General features: G+C 37.7%; 1 protein-coding gene across 2 annotated transcripts in view; it reads left to right on the top strand.

Moving 5' to 3' along the window:
• Positions 1-5,228: 5,228 nt before the first annotated feature.
• Positions 5,229-9,025, top strand: part of hoxd3a (homeobox D3a) — a 66,492-nt gene continuing 62,695 nt past the window's right edge. The window contains exons 1-2 of one of the 2 annotated variants that reach the window (XM_034694629.1): positions 5,229-5,468; positions 6,483-6,663. The gene's annotated coding sequence lies outside the window, so the exon portion shown is untranslated. The remainder of the gene's footprint in view (positions 5,469-6,482; positions 6,664-9,025) is intronic. The other variant, XM_034694627.1, reaches the window with a different exon arrangement.

The following is a 9,025-nucleotide window of genomic DNA, read 5'->3' as shown; positions in this document are numbered from 1 at the left end:
TGTAGCCTGTTAATGTCAGGAACGTGTTTTTGAGGTACTTAGGGGTTCTCTACGGTGGCCCTGGAGTGCAAATCACTACGTCAAATCAGAAAACACTATGGGTCAAAGAATAGACCAGTCCAATCAGCAATGAGTCATGTCCCCTGAGGGTACCTACTTCTTCCGGTTTGGTTAATGTCGTGTATTTTCTGAATTACCGTTAAGATTTGCACTTCAAGGCCACCGTAGTTCCCTTACCCCATTGCCAGCCATCTACACCAAGGTGGAAAGACAAAGATTTCCCTGATATAGCCTACAACAGTTAATTCTGACCAGGCAGCAAACTCCCGTCTCAAACTATGAAGCCCATGCGGAAGTGTTATAAACTGCAATTCATCCAGAATCCGCTTAAGGCTGACTGCAGAAACTACATAGGCATGAATTGGAAAAAGACGATCTTTGCAGCATTAATTAACATGTACAGCCTGGTTCAAAAAACTGCTTGGCTCTACATACCATATTTCTCTATCGGCACACACTGTACGGGGGTTGAATTTATTTCTAACGCGACGGTTCAGAAGATATTAAGATTATGAGTTTTTGCCCAAATAAGGACATGACTGAGTTGACTCCCGGATGGGAACACATAGTTGTTGGCTAGGAGGCTCAAACTCCGCCTCTTTACGTCACATTATGCCTGGTTGAGTTCCGCATTTCCAATATGGCTGCCGCCGTCGATTGGCTTCAAAACAGTGCTCTGGAACAGATGGGTGACGTCACGGATACTACGTCCATATTTTATACAGTCTATGGTTCTGACCAAATAATCATAGAGGTACTCAATGAGTCCTGGTTGAGAGTACAACAAAGCTGCAACCTCTGGTGCACCTGATGCAGAAGTGCAAAAAATCCTGCAGTTCCTTGAGGGTTTACTTAAGGATGACTGCAAAAGCTAAAAATCCCTAGCTCCCATGTTAAAATGCAAAACATAACAGCAGAAAAAAATACATGAACTGCCTGGTTAAAAATTAACCATTTTAGTTTATGATGCTTATTCCATAATTTGTGCAAACCATAAAGGCTGTGACATTTTTATACATCACCTGTTAAGATGATATAAAGGCTAGGAGTTATAAATACATTTGCATAATTAGGGGCATGACTGAGTTGAAGTACAGGTTAGGGTGCATATCAGCTCCACCTCTTTGCTTGTGTCTACACTGACTGAAAGTTAAGATGAGTCAGAATTTCCAATATGGCAACTGTTATTTTTGGGCTTCATATCTAGGACACATTTTTTGATCATCCACTACACCAGACACTGGTAGCTGCTACCAGAGGATACATCTTTGTTTGATAATAGCTGATGGTTTCCGAGACTGCATGAAAATTTGACAAATTAGTTTGCTGATTTCTGAAAAAGCAGCACCTTTGGTTTACAGAAGTTACACCGATATCATTAATACAATAATACTAATCCCGGCTTCATGTTTATTTCAATGTACCAACACAGCACCTTCAAATAAGCATTAAGACGCATTCTTACTTCATCCAGCGCACTCTATCTTGTATTGAGCTATGTTATTGCAACACATCCAAACTGTCAAACTACATGCTGCCCTGTCAACCTTGGTGTTCAACTCTGCAATACCCATACACAAAGTCTCAGTACTTCAGACAAGTACTAACCCTGAGGAGGGACACTTTTCATGGATAAACTTAGATCCCATGTGGATTTTTTGTCCCCAGTGCTTGTGATGGAAACATACTGAGTACTTCCAAAAGTCCACGTTCCTTGGGAAAGTTCTTTGGCATGACAGCTAAAGGACATGTATTCAAGTGTTGAATAAAATACTTAAATCAATATTGAAATATCTATTCTTTCCTTGAGTCCATTTAATGGTGCTTCAACTCCATTAAGTCTAAGAGGCAAGTATTGGCAAATATTACTCATCACTCAACTGAGTCTATTTGATGGCTAAAAGGGTTGTCCAACCATAAGCTCTCTTTGAAAGCAAACAAATTCAAATAAATCATGGTATTTAAGAGGTCTGCACAAACCCATGTATCAAACCATTATTTGTAATTATGCAAGATTCCGGTTGGTGTCATTTCCATAGTATGTTGTGGAAAAATGGAAAAAATGGGCAAAACACTTGACAAAGAAAACATGCTTTACTGCAATGTCCATTTCCTTACAACTTCCAGAAAAGATCAGCTCAGACATCAGTTTGTTGATTTAATGCAGATGAAAAACAGCTTTCTACAGAAACAGGACTAGAGTTCAGAATATTTACGATTCACTGTGGAGTAAAGGGAAAATCTCCCCTTGAAAAATGACTGATTTGGCTCATAGGGACAAGTTTGACAGTGGTGTATCACCAAAAGTACAGCAGCTTACTTTTAAATAGTACTGAGACACTAGCACCTTTGTATTTTGAAAATATGTCAAGGACTGCCATCTCACCTGCACTTCTTTTAGAAGAGGAGGGAGTGTCCCTTATACTGTAATGGAAATAATATGAACTAAACACAAACATGCTTTGTTTGTCAAAAGAAGAAACAAATGCTCCCCATGTCAGTACTAGCTGTTATGTGAAGTTTCAGACTATTAATCTAAAATAGTATTGTTTCTGAATCTATTATGAAAATACCAGTTTAATTTGACTGATTCAGACTGCTGAAAACTAAGTTTTGCTCTAATGTCGGCACCAAGTTTTAAAGCAGTACATCCAATAGTTTTGAGAGTTTACTCAAAAAACTATCAACCTCATGGTGGCTCTAAAGAAAAAGTCAGGGATCATCAGACTTATTAAGGGACACCATCTGATAACCATGACAGTATATAATGTTGTACCAATCCATCTTGTTGGGGAAGATATATGTAGTTTGGAATTTTTTGACCTGCTCCTAATGAAAAGTTATTTGGACTCATCTTCTTGGCACCATGGATATCTGAACCAAATTTCAAGGCCATTCAAGGCAAAATGAAGAGGCTCTGTCTGGATTAAAGTGGTGGACTGACTGCTCAATAGTTCATCACTGACCTCCCAAGACCCAAATAGAAAGCATGGCTAAAAAGTAACAACTGTTGCTGTAAAGTTCTGCTCTGCACTGGTGTTGGCAGCACAGTGTTTGTGTTGTGGAGGGAGAAAAGATAAACTGGAGCAGACCACCAATAAATGGGTGAAATTTATGTACTTGCTTGGTTGAGCAGACAGTCAGACATCTAATTTTCACCGACTGCCTCCACCACTGCTTCAACATGCTCGGTCATTGTGAGGGTCGACTAATGCCAACAGAAATACCACACAAACACTAGCCAGTGGTCAACCACAGAGACCCAGCCATGGCCAAATGGCACAGGAAAGAGACAGCCAGTTTCTTGCTTTAAGGCCCTTTAGTCACTTCTCTTTTAAGGCCTCATTGGTTGGCAGAGAGGTGGTGTTTGCTGTTTTAGCAAATTAAGCCAAAGTGATGAAGCACAGCACTTTTTCTCTCTTATTTCTGTGCTTAAGACCAATAGTTTGTACTGATAAAGGGGGTTAAGGTTCATTGTAGCTTTTGCCTATTAATTCCCTGTAACGTTTTAATTGGCTTAGAACAAATCTTTCATTTGCACATATCAAGGCCTTGAAGAAACAGGATTATCACTCTAGGGTGATGAAACCCCTTTCTTGGTCATTGTTGAGATGTATATGAACTAATGAATTGACATGGCCATACAGTTTTTAACTCAAGTCATTAAAGGTTAGGCATGTAAATGTTTTTTACAATATAAAAAATTAGATATATTTTAGCTTTTCATAAGAAAAAAGGAAAAAAGAGGTCATTGAAATGAATGCAATAACCCAGAGAGACAGTGCCTCTGTAAGCTACCAGGAAGTTCTAGTATATAAATAACCTCTATTTAATCAGGTAATCCCATTGAGATCAAGATCTCATTTACAAGAGAGCAAGTATATGCAACCTTTATTTGACTAGGAAGTCACACTGAGATGAAACCTAGGACAAGTGAGACCCAGCCAAGACAGGGTCAGAAAGCAGCAAATAAAATCACATCAGAATCCTTTAGTACCAAAAAAAAAAGTGTAAATAAGGTATGCCCTTATACTGGTGCAACATTGCAGCACATAAAATGTCTTTATTTCAGTACAATAAAATTAAATTGAGCATGATTACACAATAAAGCAAAACAGGAGCTTTTATTAAAGCTTTTAACTGCATTTTGCTGCCAATTCACTCCCCCCAGAAACGGTTTAAAAGAGGAGCCATGTTGTCAGGTAAACCCTAATCTTGAAGTTTTGGCCCACAGTCAAACCTTTCAACCTTTAACATGTTAAATGTAAATAAATGCTGCTCTTACAGAGTCTGTAAGATAAAACTCCTGACCGACTGCTTTTATGGCTTTCTGCGAGATCTCAGCGAAACCTTAACAGAAGTTCCTGAAATCTTAAGGTAACTTTTTGCTCAATTAAAAAAAAAGGCGTTTACCATCCACAAAACATGAATACAGTTGAACAAACATCCAGCTAGGTGAGTCAGTTGGCAAGCAGAAGCAGTAAAACTTGTGGCAGCATGTTGGCATTTATATTTTCCTTCTGCCTCTTGTCATCTTGAAAACAGAGCAGAAGCCTTGAATGCACATATGAAAGCTGAACAACAAAACAGAGCTTGTTGCATTTTCTCAAGCATGAGCAACTTTTGTTTGTTTGCTCCTCTAAGGGTATGGAGTGCTAGCTTGCAGCATGACAAATAGTACATTTGATGAGATTCTTTTGTTATCTGTGTCACATTTGAAACCTCATGTGGATTCACATTTGATTCAACAACACAAGAAAATCATTTTTTGCAGTTCTTTTTTATACCACAAATCTGTCAAATTATGTGACAAACATTAGCACAGTATATTTTGGTGGTAATCCCAGCACTGCTAACTTTGTGGCAATATCATGAAGCAGTCTTACCTTAATACTCACCAGCTCTGCTCATCAGGCAAAAGATAGGGCGAAGGGTCTGAGGTCTTTTTATACTTCCTGGTTCTTCCATGTCTTCAAAGCAGGGGTGTGTTAGTGTCTGTTTTTGATGCAGACATTTTTTCCTGTCACCAGTTATTATATACATGGTCGTTACTGTCATTGTTTCAACATATTTGAAAAAAGTTGTACAAATTTAAATTGTATTGGCCTGAATTTCAGTAAATGTGTTTGTTCCTCAAGAGCTCCCCCACTGTTGGTTTAGTCCGGTTCAAATTGGCACCAAATTGGGTACAAGAAGGGTTGTGAGGCAGTTGTAGGGGTTTGCTGCTCTTTTGCCTTGTTGTACTGCTCCTCCTCCTTGTCATTTGGGGATTCTGCAAAACATGATAATGTAATAAATCTCCCAACAAGAACATATCTAATCCTCAACTTGGTTTGTCCTTCCTTACATTCAAGTAAAAGCCAACATGACATCAGTTAACTGTGATATCCCTCTGGCCAAACATTCAGGTGAGCAATAGCAGTGAGCTGAGGCTCCACAAGTAACATTAACTTGCTGAATTAGAATTTCTGCATTGTGGATGGGTTGTGATTTATTGAGGAAAGCTTCATATCCTTTTTCTGTCAGCTTATTTTTTTATATATATATAATTGTTTGACTAAGGCCTTGTTCCAACAGAAGCTGTGACCAAAAAGGAACATGCTTTGCTGTGGCTTGCATGGCCTTGCTGTGAGTTAGCCACTGACTCGCTGACTTCATAGAAGTTGGCTAGATACTGTAGTTATTTAGTAAGTTTACTTTGAGTTTGATTAACTGGTTTGATTTTTTCTGATAAGTGATAAATGAAGTTTACACCAGGTACTGTCATGATTCATTGTCATCTTATTGTGCTTTATCGGTTGTGTCTTAAAAAGAGAGCATTGTGCATAATACAAGTTTGCCATTAAAGCTATTGTAAGCTAAGATTTTCCCTGCACTGTGACAGTCTGTTTGAAGTCTTACCTTATCTGTTTATTATTATATCTGAATTGAAATGTGACCATTGGTTTGGCGATAGATTTATTGTGTAACACTGCTTTAGCTTTTTAGGCTCTGAACGCAGCTTTGCCTGTATTTTAGTCTGAGCTTGTTGACTTGATGGAGCTTTTGCTATTACCAGACCTGTGAGCAAACGTCATACATGTAGGTATGATATAGGAAACATGGCTTGGCGTATTTTAATATTCCTAGTGGGCTTGACAGTAATAGAATATTCTGATATGTGATATATGTGATGTATGATGGGTATTTGGCCGCACAGTGCTCTGGCATCTTGAAGTCTCTGCTGCTTCAGTTTACGTTTACAGGTAGGATCATGGGTAGAATAACCGGACCAAGATGGCGGCCGTATTTCTTGCGCCCCAGCAGCCAATGTGGCGTCTTCTCTTTATAAGTCTATGGTACAAAGATACAAGCTAGCTTAGCTTTCTTTCAGTGCTTGCAACATTGTCAGTCCAAGTCTCTTTTTGTGTGATCTATTTCAGGAATGCATGCTTCCATCTGCCGGTACTACAAGATCCCTCCTTTAACTTGCTGCACGGGCTACTTCAATTCATCTTTTGCATCAAATTCATCATTGAGGCCTCCTATGAAGAGCAAAAACAGAAGGCCAATCTGTACCAATGTGGAACCAATCAGCACCCACGTCTGAACTGGCAGCACAAGGTGAGTACATAACAGTACTACATCCATCAAACTGTAATTTAAGGTAGGTAACATGCTCATGAATGCTTCTCTTTCCAAAGTGTCCTCAAAGCATCGCTGAGAAATGAAGCTATTTTTTCAAAAGCTCTGAGAAAGAAACAAGTATTTTTGTATCTCAATGTTTCTTCATTTGTGTGTTCACGTAGCCTGAATCATCTTGACCATTCAGGAAAAAAAAACATGACCACATATTTACCAGATATGTTTTTGGCTGGTTCTCATCCAGTGGTACTTAAAGCAAAGCAACGAAAAGAAAAGGATCAATGTTGTTTTATAAACCTCATCAATAAGTAATCTAAATCATCTTAAATTTGTTGTGTTGTCCATCTGTTTGAGTTGATTTTACTATCTATGGAACTCAAGAATTGCAGTGACACAACTCTTCATGAGAGTATTATGAAGACTGTATTTTGGGTGGTGTGCTGTGCTAAGGGATACTCATGATGGCTTCTTTTGAGATCTGAGAGTTTGGGGAAGGGACTGATGTTGGTGCTTTGTATCCTTATTAAAACTGAATAACTTGTTAAAGAAATGAGAAACAGTTCAATAAAACAACTAAATTTTTTTTTAGACAAGCAGCAGTAAAGCTTTGAGTGAACTAATGAGAGACTCCTTGCTGGCAGCGATATTGAATGTCACTGCCAATATCTTTGCTTGAAAATGGAATGCTTCACTCTTTGGGACAAAAGATTTAAAATGTGTGCATAATGTGTGTTGTTTGGACATTTTTGGGAGACCAGAGCACACATCATGTCACTTGGGCTTGGGCTTTAAACCAGTTTGTCTGGTCACTTGTTCTAAGCTAACAGACTATAATAATTCAGTTATCAAAGTTTTGCCATTGTTACTTATAGTTAATGTTACATAGCTACAAACCAGTGCATTACTCATCACTCTGAATCCTGCAAAAAGTTGTCTTAAAGTAAGAAAAGTAGAATGAAAAATTCCACAACCAAAGCAGGCTTTGGCAAGAGCCACATTTTTTTTAATTTAAAGAATCTCAATATCATTAGGATACATTCATTTCTGAAAGCCATTTTTGCCAGTCTGTCTAAAGTAAATACTTCCAAAATTGGTTGATCATCTGACAAACAGCTCAACAATGCCCTTCCTGGAATTAAACGTGTAGCATTTGTTAAAATAAAACCTTCATTTTGAGTCAAAATATTGCTAAATACATTTTACTGCATCATGCTATAACTTGCCTTGTGGTTCTGGCAGAACAATTATTTAGTCACTTCTTTTTTTTTTAATAAAAAAAAAAAAAGATATACAGGATATCATTAAATATCAAAAATTTGACTGTATTGAGCAATGGGAAATTGCTCCAAATTTGAACCCTGTTTACAGGCAACAAAATTCCAAAACAATGGAATATGTGAAAACCAGAAAGCTGATACACAATGATATTTTAGGACAAGCTTGCATTTATTTAACACACTGACAGCCAAGCCTCTTCTGTTCCTCCTTCAAATTTATTTTATGATATTTCCCAATTATCTTATCTTATTTCCTCACATCTATTTTTTGTATATATTGGTCTTTTTTGCTTCTTGTCTTGCTGTTGTGAAGTATATTAAGGGCTAGATCAGGTACATTTGAAAAGCTGTGACTAAAACGGATCCTTCAAACATGCATAAGGAGACATGACGTTTCAAAGAACTCTCTCTTTTGACATGAATACTTGTGAGAAATCAAAAAGTAAGGCGGTCACTGGGGAAATGTATTCTCACAGCGTCTTGTGGAAAAAAAATAAGAAGTGGTGGTACACTTGTATGAGTCCATCATGCTCTAGAAATGTGCTCAGTGTTGAGAGCATTGATTCAAACATGCAGTACTGTATTTCTTCAGGCAGGTTGAGATCTTCTCTTATATTTTACCTCATGGCTAAAAAATATCTTGTATTTTACATAATCCTTGAATTATTCAGGGCTTCACGTCTACATATTTTGTCAAAAAAAGTGAAAAAAGAAACCTCTGGGGTCCAAGACTTATTAAAGAATTACACCAGAGACAAGTCCACAACATATTGACTGTAAATGAGAGAAACCATACAACTGAAAATAATTTATACAAACATTGTCTTTAAGTGAAACTGGGAGAGGTTTAGACTTTTAATACAGATCAAAATTATGAAAGTATGATGAATTTAAAACCAAAACGAAATAAATCGGCCAACCTATAGGGAGATTTGCTACATAGGTTACGAATAATAGTATGTTAAGAGTGAAGCTATTTCTGTTGGGTTTGTGTTGTTTCCTCAGAGAATTTCCCATAGAGAGCCAATATAATCCTATTCAAATTAGAGAGCAGGAAAGTGATT

This window comes from Notolabrus celidotus, chromosome 10 (assembly GCF_009762535.1).
Source record: "Notolabrus celidotus isolate fNotCel1 chromosome 10, fNotCel1.pri, whole genome shotgun sequence".
In the NCBI taxonomy this organism is placed as follows: domain Eukaryota; kingdom Metazoa; phylum Chordata; class Actinopteri; order Labriformes; family Labridae; genus Notolabrus; species Notolabrus celidotus.
The sequence above is the reverse complement of the archived record's forward strand: the minus strand, read 5'-3'. Positions and strand labels throughout refer to the sequence as shown.